Below are 13,123 nucleotides of genomic sequence, written 5' to 3' on the forward strand. Positions count from 1 at the left end.
AACAGATCAATCTGGGGATTGCCCCATCGGAGGAACAGGTGATCCACTTGGTACTGCCTAAGTTCCCACTCGTGGCAAGAGCGCAGCTCCCTGCTGAGAGAGTCGGTGACAGTGTTCTTCACTCCTGCCAGATGAAACGGGATGAGGAACATCCCCTGGGCTACAGCCCGGTGCCAAAGGAGAGCGCTGGGGATCCGGTTCCCCCCGCTTCTGGATGTAGAACATTGTGGGGGTGTTGTCCATGAAGACCCATACCAACTTGCCCTTGAGGGACGGAAGGGCTGGAGGGCCCAAAACACTGCCCGCAGCTCCAACGCTTTGATGTGCAACAACTTCTCCTCCGGTAGCCCCAGGCCTCTTGCAGATGTGAGCGCACTCGCCACCGCCGCATCGCTCAACGGAAGCTCTTATAGAGTGTGATCTTGTCCTCGATGCTTCCCGACACTTGTATTCAACGGGTGTCGAGGAACTCCTGCAGCGGACGGATCCGTAGCCTGCACAGCCAAATGAGGTATATGCATGACTACATCATGCCGAGTAGGGACTTGATGGACCTCACCCTTGCGATCTTCAGGGCCAACAGCCATTGTACCTTGCCCAAGATGGCCGCTATCCTCCAACAGACGCCAGGCATGACACTCGAGTCGGGATCCCAGAAACCGTGCGTCCTGCGATGGAATCAAGCAGGACTTTGCTTAGTTCACCAAGAACCCCAGATCCATCAGGAGTTGGACGGTCCTCCCCGTATGTTCAACGGCAATGTCCTTTGAGCTTGCCCGGATGAGTCAGTCGTCCAGGTAAGGGAACATGTGGATGCTTCGTAGACGCAGCTGTGCCGCCAGGCACTTTAACACTCTTGGTGCCGACGTCAATCCGAAGGGAAGGGCCTTGAACTGGTGATGTTTTCCTTAAACCACGAAGCATAGGTACCTGTGGTGTCCCTTGTGTATGGGGATGTGAAAATAGGCATCTTCCAAGTGCAGCGACGATAGAAAATCCCCCTCTTCCAGCTGGCCTAGCACATGCTTAAGAGTCATCATCCGAAACTTTAGACTTTAAGTACTTGTTCAGACGGCGGAGGTCCAGGATGGGCCTCCAACCGCTGGTCTTTTTGAAGAGGAACTAACAAGAGTACACTCCAGAGCCTCTTTGGGACGAGCTCCATCGCACCCTTTTTTAGCATGGCCCGCACCTCCAGCAGCAGCTAAGGGACGTGGTTTTCCTGATGGGCCACTGGTGGTATATTGACACTTCCGTTGAAACTATAGGGTGTGTCCATGGGCGAGAGCATCCAGCACCCAACAGTCGGTGGAGATGGTCTTCCACACGCTGACGAAGTTCGCCAGCTGGCCTCCAACCAGAGTGCACGGGTGGGGGCCAGACTCCACGGATGGTTCAATCCTGTTTTGTGGTTCAATCCTGTTTTGATGTGCAAGCACCGCCTTGGGGACAACGACATCCACCTCCAGACTTGGCACGGCCCTTGTAGGTCTCCTGGGCAGATGAGTGGGAGAGTTGATGGTAGGACAAAGCACATCCTCTCAATCCTTTAGAAGAACCTTGGGAATTTCCCCGAAGGGCAGGTCCAACACCTTCGATTGAACATCCTGGTGGAAATTAGTGGCCCTCAGCCAGCCCCGACTAAGGCAAATGCTGCTGTCCATTTGGTGGAAACCTGTGTCAGCAATGTCCATGGCCACTGTAATGGCATGATCCGAAGCTACCTTCCTGTAGGATCTCAAACGCCTCAGCCCTCTTGTCGGTAAGGAAGGCTAGGAGGGGGGCCATTTTGAGCCAAAGTTTCCTGTTGGAACACGCTATGATGGCAAGCGCATTAGCGGCCTTGATGGTCGTCGCTGCCAACGAGATAACTTCGCCCCATGCCATCCAACTTCTTCCCCCTCATCGTCCGGGGTGGAGGAGGAGCCCGAAAACAACTTCTTGGCCGCTGCCGAAACCAGAGTCCGGAGACGGCTGGGACCGTAAGCACTTGGGCGCAGAGTCCGGCACCCTGTATTTCTTCTCATAACAGTCCCTCTTTGCCAGCGCCGTTGAAGGGTTCATGAGGGACAACCCCTCGTCCCAAATGTCATCCAAGAGCGGCATCGAAAGCACAGTCTTACTCTTCGCCTCCCGGCGCTGGTATAGGAAACCCTCTTCTCCTCAGGGACGAGCTGGAATAGCTCAGAGGCCCTGGAGATCATGGCATGGAACAAGCTTATCTCGTCGGGCGGTGAAGATCTGGCAGGCGGAGACGGGAGGCCCCCCCCAAGCTGCCGATGTGCCTGAAATGAACCAGACACCCACCCCTTTCTATCAACTGTAGGGAGAGCTTGCCGATGAATGAATGGGAAATCCTAATAAAAAAGGTGAGGTTCCTGAGGCAGAAGGCAAGTTGACCATTGGAACAGAAGATCCAAAGCTGAAGATGACCAGAGACGCCGGGGGACCCTTCCGGTAACCGTGAAGAGACCACTGCTGTCCTGAACCCCTTTTTATTAACTGGAGCTGTGAAGAAGACTACTCCTTCCCTTTGGGTGGTGAAACCAACTATCCATAAGACGAGCTGCAGAATGAGCCATCCCAGACGTGCTGTGAGCTTGCAGGGCTGCATACTGCGAATACCAGGGACTTCTGACCCAAATGCATCCCAGTCTTTGCAAAAAAAAAAAAACCTCCCAGACCTTTGGTGAGCTCCAGTTGGAACTCCAGAGGCACAATCCCACTCCTTCAAGTCCCCTCACCAGAGTGCGTTTGCCTCTTGTTCACTAAAAACATCCTCAAACTCTTGATAGCACACCGGCAAGGATCCAACCACCACCCCAATCACATGTTCCTCAGCCAATCCACCGGCTAATAACTCTCCCAGACTCTTTTCACCCGTATCAAACTCCTCCCATGCCTTAGTACATTGTTCCAAACAATATTCTGATCTAAACTCCACTGTCCTTTCGGCACAGTCGATTAGAGGATTATGCAGTCAACCAGGGAATACCCAGGATTATCTGCAGTGGAGGTGCATCAATTAACTCAAACACTATCTGTTCCCAATGACCTTCCGAAATCTTCAACCCAAGGAATTCAGTGGTTTGTGTTATAAACCCGCAAGTAAGACGAGTCCCATCTACTGTCCTGACCTGTTCTGGAACCTCCTTTGCCACTAATGGCACTCCTAAACGAGTCCCATCTATAAAATTACCAGTCGCCCCGGAATCAAGCACACAGGGACCCCCACATTTCAAACCACCTTTCCAGTACAAGGATACGTTAATTGGAATATGCGGTACAGAAGCTTGAATTGTGTTCGCCACCATCTGACCTCTTCCTGTAGATGTTTGGAATCTCTGGGGGGGTTCTGGGGCAATTCCCTACAAAACTACTATCCCCGCAATAAAGACAAAGATTACCCTTTCGTCTTTTCTCCTTCTCTTCCTTTGTTAAGGGAGGTCTGAACTGTCTCTCTTCCCGGACCCTTAATCTCCCTTTGAGCTGCATCCCCTCTAGATCGCTCACTTCATACCCAAAGCCTTCCCTCAGGGAACGATCTCCTGCGCTACTGACGTCTCATTCAACCTTGCATCTAGTTTCAACACCAAAGTTGGTAACTCCTCACTAGAAACTGGCCTCTCTAAAATAGTCAAAGCGTCCTTTAACTCGTCTCTCAAACCACGATAGAAAAGGGAAGACCTTTTCTCCTCGGGCCAAGCACTCTCCAATACTACTGCTCGGAATTGGGTAATATAAATTGACAAATCCTTGTTTCAGTTCCACTAACTAATTATCTACACTCTGGCTCAGTGTTAGTCTATCGAACATCTTACTGAATTCAACTTTGAACGCTTCCCAACTCTAATTCTCTAGCCCCAGCAGATCCTACCAAAGCAACAGACCATGCTGCCGCCTCACCTGGCAAGTAAGAAATCAAGAAAGCCACCTTAGCTCGGTCATTGGGTAACGACTGGTCTACACATGTAATGTAATTCACATTGCATCAGGAAAGAAACTTCTTTTGGTCTCCTGAGAAACGCTCAGGTGGAGCCAATGGAGTGGTGACCACAGAAATCGCTGGCACACCCCCACTTTGCTTCTCCACTCTTCTAACTCCTTCCACCCTTCCCTGTTCTACTTCTGGAAATAGCACTGGAGGTTCAATCTGGGTTCCTACCTGAACCACCGGTTTTTCCTCCACACCTTCCTTGCGCACCAAAAGACTTAAATCTTTTAATCTAACACTTAACTCTGTTGCCTCCTTCCTAGACTCCGACATTTCCTTTCTCATCTCAGCTAGTATCTTTGCTAAGGAGCCCAAGGACACATCTGCTTCGGGTTACATCTCTGCTCAGGCAGGTATTTAACGCAGGCCTTTCATTCCATCAGGTCCCAGCACCGAACTCCTGCAGGAACCAACGAATAGTCCACCAGATCCCCAAACTGGTTCACCCAACAGTCAAATGAAACTACTATTGAATTGACCAACCCGGGGTAAAAGGGGTAGTGGATAAAATAAAAATGGTCAGGATTCCTCTGGTTTCCTTGGTCTTCTGGACATCTCAGAACTCTGGATTACCTGCAATTAATACATAACTGATTAATCTTTCACAGTTAATACACCAGCATCTCTAGTTCGATTATATATATATATATATATATATGCCACTAATTACCGGACTGCCTGTGCTTATAGCCTGGAGGCTACATTAGGAAAGATACTCTTTGTATTCCGATTCGTATTTTGCTGTATTGCTGCTGCAACCTCTGTAGCTTTGTCCATAAAATGTTTCTCTGGAGCACCTTTAAATATTTATTTTATAGCTGCACCCTCAGTGACAATTGTCTTTGTTGCCTATGACCTTGAGAAGATTTACACTGAGACTTAACTTATCTAAGAACCTTTATACTAATGCAATACTCTTCTCAGCCTGAAGAATCTGTGTGCTTAATAATTCTTTAACTGGAAAGAATTTTCAAGACTTGAGTTGCTATTTACATGCTAAGAGTTTTCAATTGACTTAACATTTCCTTTAAAACGTAACTGCATCACACTTCTTCACAATACTACTGGCTTTTTATAAATATAATGCTTTTTTAACTGCTGTTAGTGAGTGGCGCTATTACTGCTTTTAGAATTTACACATGCGCATTACATTTCACTACAGACTTCACTGCGCTGAATTTTACTGTCTGCGCGCACATTTGCATTTCACTTATTAAGACTCGCCGCGCTGAATTTCAATTGCTTTTTGTTTCTCCTCACGAATTCCGTGCACTCGCTTGCTGGCTGCCACTCAGCTGACAACTCTGACCGACTGAGCGATCCGCAGCCGTTACGAAGGAACCGAAGATCTCTGCGCCGCGCGATTCCAACGATTCCTCCTCATGCTGACATGCACCGATAGGTCCTTTCCTCTAGCACTGCCAGGTGCATGATGCGCACCTACTGTAATGTTACCAGCTAGTCGCATGCGAGGCAGGCAATTACTTAAACAATTCAATTTCAACACTCACACGTGCAATGGAATAACCTGTGCTGCTTTAAGTTTCTTGCAATGTTAACAAAAAAAGTCTGTAGCACAACTTTCACTGTTTACTAGTTCTCCATTTGACTTTTCTTCAACATATTTACATTTCAGATTAAAATACTGTGCTTCATATAGAAATTTGCTTTAAGATTCTACTTGACTATTTCTCAACAATCACTTATCTGAATTGACCTCAGGCACTTTCAGAATAACTTCATTGCTATGTGGTTTCTTTTCTCTAGGTCACTGTTTTCTCTTGAGCGCTGTGACCACTTCCAAAGGGATCTTGAATGAAAACGCAGTTTAGAACCTCTCCCGAGGTTCCAAACTGCATCACAACAGTCTCTAGTCAATTACTGCTGAGCAGGAAGTTCACTATCTTGGACTGGGAGAATGGCAGCTGGCTAATATGATGGTTAAGGAAAATCTACCTAAAACACTACTAATGTCTCCTGTTACCCAGGGACCTGACAGTCAGAGAGGCAAAGTATTTGGGGAGTCGTAGAAGCACACCAAACAGAAAGAGAACCTGGAGGGTTCCAATATTTAAAAGCAAGACAAGGATACTGCTGAGCGCCAAGTGAGAATAGTGGAGTTCTATTAGAAAACCAATGTCATTCCTGAGAAAAGGAAACCATATGGAATACAGCTAAAACCTGATATATGGCATATAGAACTTGCAGAGAGGCGGAGGACTGTGATGCGAACTACTGATGAACTTTGTCAAGAGAGATCCAAACTTGACTAACTTTTAAAACCTTCTTGGAAAAACGATACAAGTTTTTGGGCCAGGCAGCATCCAAGAACAGGCTATTGCTCCGTCCTCCTTTGTTGTTTTACCACACCCCCACCCAATTTATAGCGCCAGTTAGAGATTAAGATCTGGGCTAAGAACCATTTAATTTGGACTGACAAGCCCCTTAGTTTTAGTTTTGTTAGGTAGGGAATTTCCCCTCATAACAGTACAACTAGATCAGAGTTTTTATATTTGAATAAATTCCCCTTGAAAAACGTATTCTAACTCCTACTGATTTCCCACAGTATTTAGCATTTTTTTTATATTCATTCTGCATTGGTGATTTCCAAAGCCCCTTTAAAGCTTTGCCAGTTCCTTACAAGGGGAACCTTCTTTTTGATCTTTCAACTCCTTGCTCTCCAAGTCAATCAGTCCCTATGATGCAAAAGTACTTCGACATCTTAATGAAAGCCCTAGGATTCCATGTATGGAATAGGACCCTTGCGTTTACCCAGTAAGGAAGTGGGTTCTAATAACTGCTCTCCCCTACCCGCTCGCACTTTCTCATCCTATACTGCTCCTGAGCCTCATCTGGCTGATTATCCGAGGGGGTGCATCACATAAATCGCTCCTGCCTGCGGAGGAGGAGGAGGATAAATACGGGTAAGGCCTCCCTCTTTTTGTAGTTGCGGCATATCATTCCAGATTCTCGAGAGACATCTTTCGAAGTTACACAAGGTCATACATAATCACTGCAGAAACATGCAGTTCATGAGCACCAAACACTCAGAGGAACGGGAACAGACAATACCAAAGTCCTGGAAGCCTAATGCACCTGGGCTGGGCAGTCCCAGGATCACGCACCAGTCCCTCCCTGGGATCCCTGGGGGTCCTCCTTGCCATCAGAGCCAGAGGGGGCAAATAGAAAAAACCTGATAGTGTCCAAGGAGCCTGAAGCTTTCTCAGCCAGACTCAGTCCAACATAATAGAACATTATTTTCCTTTAAGTAAACTAATGTTTCAACATCTCAGTTAAAGTTACACTTGAAAAAAGGGAAGACTTCTGGACAGTGAAAGTGAAAAGAAAATGTTAGTCACCATAGTTACTACTGTACTCCTAATGCAAAGTTCCCTTCCATCCATTCTTCAAGTTTCCACCAATTGGGAAGGGGACCAGACCATGAGCACCAGCAATACACGCTTCCCCTTTAAGAAGGGATGTGTGGAGACAGGCTGTATGCAGAGCAATGCACGCCCTACACATTGCACCCCATGCTCCATACCCTCAGTGCCTACAGATGTTAAGGGAATGGAGCCAGGGCGCACGGAGGAAAAAGGGACTTTGCACTAGGAGTACAGTAGTCCCTACGTGGAGTAAAGTTCCTTTCTCCTCCGTTCTATCCCTTTGCCTCCATACTTTTGGGAGTGGACGAAGGAATCTCCTCTGTGGAAGGAAGGAACCTAAACCAATGTAAAAATATTGGAGGAATTCCTGCCCAAAATGAGTCTACTCTAGAGCTGCTGTCAAAGGAATAATGCCTGCAAAAAGCAGAGGCATAGGCCCAGGTGACAGCTTTGCAGATTGCCTCCCACAGTGTCTCAAATGCTACTGCTGTGCTTTCTGCTATAGTCAAGTGGGCATGCACGCCCCTAGGAGAATGATTGCCTTGAAGCTCATAATGAGTAATGCAAGATACAATCCATCTTACTATAGTACCATTTGCTGGCTGCGTGCTGTAGGGTAGGACTCCAAAATGTGACAATGTCTGCTCAAAAACCTAAGAGATCGAGACCTCTCGAGATAGAACCACAGATATGGCAACATTCTGGACACCTTCGTCTGGAGATCCAGAAAGAATACTGGAAGCGAAATGTCCTGAATCATGTGGAACTCAGACCACTTTTGGTAAGAATTAAGGTGCGTTAGAAGCACCACTTTATCCCGAGGAAATGCAATATATGTTAATCTAACTTGTAAGGCGCACGTTCACCACAGGCATCTTGGAGCAAGGATGTTTTAAAAGGTACTGGGAGGAACGGCTTTTACTCAAAAACTGGACTGAAATAAAGTTTTGAGGGACCTACGAAATAAAGATGTGACCCTCAATACTTCTCAAGACGAAGGGCAGCTCATTCCAAAGGCTGCTTGCGGCTATTGAAAAAGCATGCCTCCCCCCACACACATCCCGCTCAGCGATATCTAGCGGTCAACAGACACTGAGCCAAGCTGGATCTCAAAGGTCTCAGGAATATGATGCAAATATTTCTCCTGAATGTAGTCTGCGCCTTGATAGTAGGCACAGATTTAAACTTAATGTGGACAGCCGCCGATCGCCAATGCAAGGCCCTGTGCACCGGGCTGTGTGCCCCAAAAGGGGCACCAGTGGCAACCCGGGCGGCCATGTTTTGGAGAAGTTGAAGCCAGTGGATTAATCCACATGGTTGAGCAGGTAGCGCATTACAATAGTCAATAAGGTTGTTAAAAAGCGGTCACCGGCCAAAGAGGGTCCAGGAGAAAAGGCAATACTTACACAGGGTCCTGTGAAGCCATCAAAAGAGGAAGATACCAAACCCAGATTTTTGACCTCCTTCACCGGCTGAGGAAAACCCCTAAAGGCCAGTAAATGGTGAAAGAAAAAAAATAGAGAGTCAGGTATCACCCACCACCATGGTCTCAGTCTTGTCCCCGTTCAGCTTCAGCCAATTGTGGTCCATCCAGTTTGTTGCGGCCTCCAGGCAACCCCATAGCGCCTCAGGCAACCCCATAGCGCCTCAGACAACCCCGCCCTGGCCAAGATCTAAATGAACCGGGATCGGAGTGTCAGCATAAGCGTAGCATCTAAATCCACAGGGCCACTGAGGAAAGGTCTGGATCTCACTGATCCTGCAGGTTGATGGTATGGTCACCAGGCATGCTATTTTCATTGTGACCAGCTGCAATGTCACAGTGGTTAAGATGGATTTTCAGAATCAACCCTGTGGGCAGATTCCCAAAGGCCACTCTTTCATGGTGAACAGAAAAGACACTGATTTTAGCCAAATAATAATGGCAGTGTGACTAAACTGTAAAACAGACTGTCAGTGAGAGAGTGGTGAAGGGATCCGTTAAGCACATAGCACTACATTAAAGTTAGGCAGAATGCATACAAATAAAGTAATATCTATTAGGCCTTGAACAAACTTAAAGATGAAAAATGATGTGTAAGCAAAACTACCAAAGATAATATTAACATATGTACGTTCACCTTGCAGTGCTTTGGCTAAAGAGCATCAGCACTTTAATTTTAAAACCGTTGGATCAGATAGAGGACTGTAAATGTAGTCACGTAAATAAGTAATAACCAAGTTAGAAATCAGGTAATTAATGCAAAGAGCAGAACTAAATTACCATGGCTTCAAACAATAAGGCCCAATCTCCTATTAAAGGAGATTCGAACTTGTGACTTGTAGGGCACTAGGCCACAAGGTAACCCTTTGTAGGGAGCTAGGAGTCTTAAGAAGACTGAGCAAGTGTTGGCAAAGCCAACATGTAGTTGAGTGTTCAAAGTAGTGAAAAACAAAGCAAGACTAGTCAGGAAAGCTTCCGATTGACAGAAGAATACAACCCTGAAAAGGAGCGAGAACACCAACGATTAGTATAGGGTCCAACTCTTAAGAAAAGGACTTTGATCAATGTTTATGATGGTGCCTTTCGAAGTGTGAGCTTGCAACCTCAGAGTGGGGTCTCTTTGGCAATTTCCAGTTATCAACACTCAAGTACTCGCAAGATGGACAGCAGCTGTTGCGGTGCAGCAGAAGATCTTCAAGACAGACTGCTGTGGAGCCACTGGTGATACTGCTGAGAAGAATATCAATTTGTGGGCATGGTTTAGCCACCTGGTGTGTTGCAGGGACAGCTGGTATACACCAGAAGTAGTTCAAGTAGGAGTTGGACTTATGAGAGTCAACATTGTATGTGACCTTCTGGGTTGCAGCATGCTCTCAACTTTGGGTAGCAACCACAGACCTAAAGACTCAGTTGCTTTTTCACTCCGCGTTCAATGTCTTTACCTCTGTAGGGTATGCGCAAGGCAGGTCAGAAAGTATTAATAGAAGTGGATCCATGAGGGGAAACTCTGCTGGGTCCGCCAAGGTAAGGGCTTAACAGTGTTCAGGTCTCTCTGGTAGGTAGAAGTCTGGCAACACTGGTTACCAGGCAGTGATTCAAATAACACTTCTTGGAATAGTACAAGGATCAGTCTAGCTTTCTTGTGATTCTACAGTTGGACATCTGTGCTACAGAACTCACCCCCCTCTCCCAACAGTACAAGACTAAACTTCCTGCGTTACATGAGCAACTGGGACCTGGGGGAATAACAGGGGCGGAATTCCTTCAGAAATGTGCCTGCTGTTGAGAATTCTCAGAAATGTGCTAATTCACTCTACCTTAGAGACCTTCAGCCACTTTGCTGGATTTTGAGGACTTTATTTTTTTACCTGGATAGAGCGAGACCCTTTTTTCCCCACTGATGTATTTTAAAAGTAATTTTGAACTCTGTTTCTTTTGGTTGTGGAGTCTGACAAACTCCATAGGCATCATCTTTTACCTTGCGTCACACATCCCCTTCAGTGCAGTGGCACAGGGAAGTCTCAGATTTCCCAAAAGTTTAAATACCGTCTCTTGGATAAACTACTGTTTCCAAGAGCAGTAAAGTGAAATTGACTTTACTTACAATTGTAACTTTCTAGACCGAGCACACACCATCTTACAATAGGGTCCTGGAAGGGTTACCAAGTATCCCCTTTTTCTAGCTTCTCATGTAACATTTTTTAGGTTACCCTTTTTGCACTGAATGGCTGGTGGCAGTGGTTTCGTTTGAACTACCATGGTGTGCATTTACTGTGGGCTGCGTTCGCAGCTACAACAAAGCACCCAAGGGTGCCATTATTGTCAAAATTGCCCCAGTCTTCTTTTTTCGCCATTTCTTTGTGGAAAGGTCCTTCTTGATTACTCTGCACGCCAAATCATGTTTGGTCCCATTGTTCGCTTTGCCTTTGGCTGGATTCACGAGTGAAGGCCGCCTCTGGCTCTAGGGTGTCTGGTGTAGGTAGGAAGTGAGGGAGGTGGCTGAAATTCCCTATGCTTAGTCTCCTAGGAGACCCAAATGCACCCTGGGGTGATTGGCCGGCTGACTGTCCGGCAAGGACAGCCACCCTGCTGGCAGACTGACAGCTAGGCTGGAATGAATGGGAGAGAACTGAATAAAAGGCGAGTCTTTTCGCTTGGAAGGCAGAGTCGACCACTGGACGAAGGAACCGAGGAAGCACTTTAAGGACGCCTGCTGCAACTCCTGGACCGTTGGTTTGCCCGGTGAAGCCCTGCCGCTGTGCTGAAACTCCAAATTCGTATCGACAGAGAAGCCCCTGCAAGGACGACTTCTCTCTTTGAGTTGGTGGGACCAATGAACTCCAAAGTAAGCCACCAGGACATCCATCTCTAAGCTTGTTGAATTTCCACAGAGTTGCTGCTGGAAACCGTATAGCCAGGGAGAGGAACACCAGAATGTGTGCGTTGCTTTTAAGTTGGCCAAGAGCTCCAGGAAGATCCTCCGGACTCCCAGGAAGCAGGACTGACCGAGCCCGAGCCCCAACCGGGTCCCCAGAAGCAAGTAAAGTCCCATCTTGTTAGCAAGGAACCGCAGTGTTGCCATGTGCGGTTGACGCAAGGAGTTGAAACACTAAACAGCCACTGAAAGTGAAGTTTGCCAGTTGCAAGTTTTGACCGTCCCAGTGCATTGCAGGAGTCCCGACGTCCTCCCATTTGTCCCCACGACTGATGCCCAGGAACAGTGCAATCAGCAGAGCTGCACAAGAACAGAAGTCCTAGACTGCATCTTTTCTTCATTTCTAAAGGTACTGTAAAAAGTCTGAGAGAACTTACCTCTTCCTGTAGAGTTGCTTGCAACTTCTACAACTCGCAAGTCTAATCAGCTTGTGGCCCTACATTTGATTCATTTCTTCATCAAAGACTCCTAAGAACTTGTGCAAAGACTTTTCCATTTACTTACCAGAAGCGTTTCATTTTATACAAGACTTTTGCCCGTATATGTGTGTTACTATTATATTGCTCCCTTCTGGAGGCTTATTCTAACTGACTGATAAAAAAATTAATTGTTTATGCAAGAAACCTTGAGTGTAAGAGTTTATTTGAAGACCTGTAGCTGTTACTCTCTGTGTAACTCCACTACTGCTCACATTGACCCCTCTTGAGATAAGCCTGGCTGCTCAACACGCTACCAACACTTTAGTACAGACTTACACCAAAGGTTGGGTTTCCTATACCTGTAGTCAGAGTTGTTTGTAGTGTTCTCAGAGGGTACTGCATGCAAACTTTGCCTAACATCCCCAAACATGTTTCAGCCACTTTGGGCCTCCGTGATTAGTAGCTTGGTTCTCTAGGACCAGAACGCACACAGCCCATGTCTGCATACCTGTCCCACTCTGGGTGGCTACAGAAAAACAGAGGTGATGGCTGGAAGGTTTAGAATTAATCTTAACCTCTGGCATTGCTCTGGGCAACCCTCCAGTACATTGTTCTTCACATCCCAAGCCATTACAAAAAAAGGAAAGCCTATATGCAAATCAGGCTTGATCCCACCCCAAAAGGGGCAGTTCTGGGCCTGCTGGACCTAGAGCTCCAAGCTACTACTCACTGATGACGCCCAACAAGGCCGAAATATGTCTGGGGGATGCTGGTGGTCTCGTGCAGAAGGGATTTTACCTAGCAGTTCAGGCTGGACGGCCCCTTTTGGGGTGGGATTGCCCGATTTGCATATGGTCTTTCCCCTTCTGCGATAGCTTGGCAAGATGAAAACCGATGGTCTGGAGG

At 47.0% G+C, this 13,123-nt stretch overlaps 1 protein-coding gene across 2 annotated transcripts in view; it reads right to left on the reverse strand.

Moving 5' to 3' along the window:
• RIF1 (replication timing regulatory factor 1) overlaps positions 1-13,123 on the reverse strand; it is a 1,074,525-nt gene that overhangs the window by 855,230 nt on the left and 206,172 nt on the right. The gene's annotated exons all lie outside the window — the stretch shown is intronic.

Source organism: Ambystoma mexicanum, chromosome 9, assembly GCF_040938575.1.
Source record: "Ambystoma mexicanum isolate Mex_15411 chromosome 9, UKY_AmexF1_1, whole genome shotgun sequence".
Taxonomy (NCBI): Eukaryota; Metazoa; Chordata; class Amphibia; order Caudata; family Ambystomatidae; genus Ambystoma; species Ambystoma mexicanum.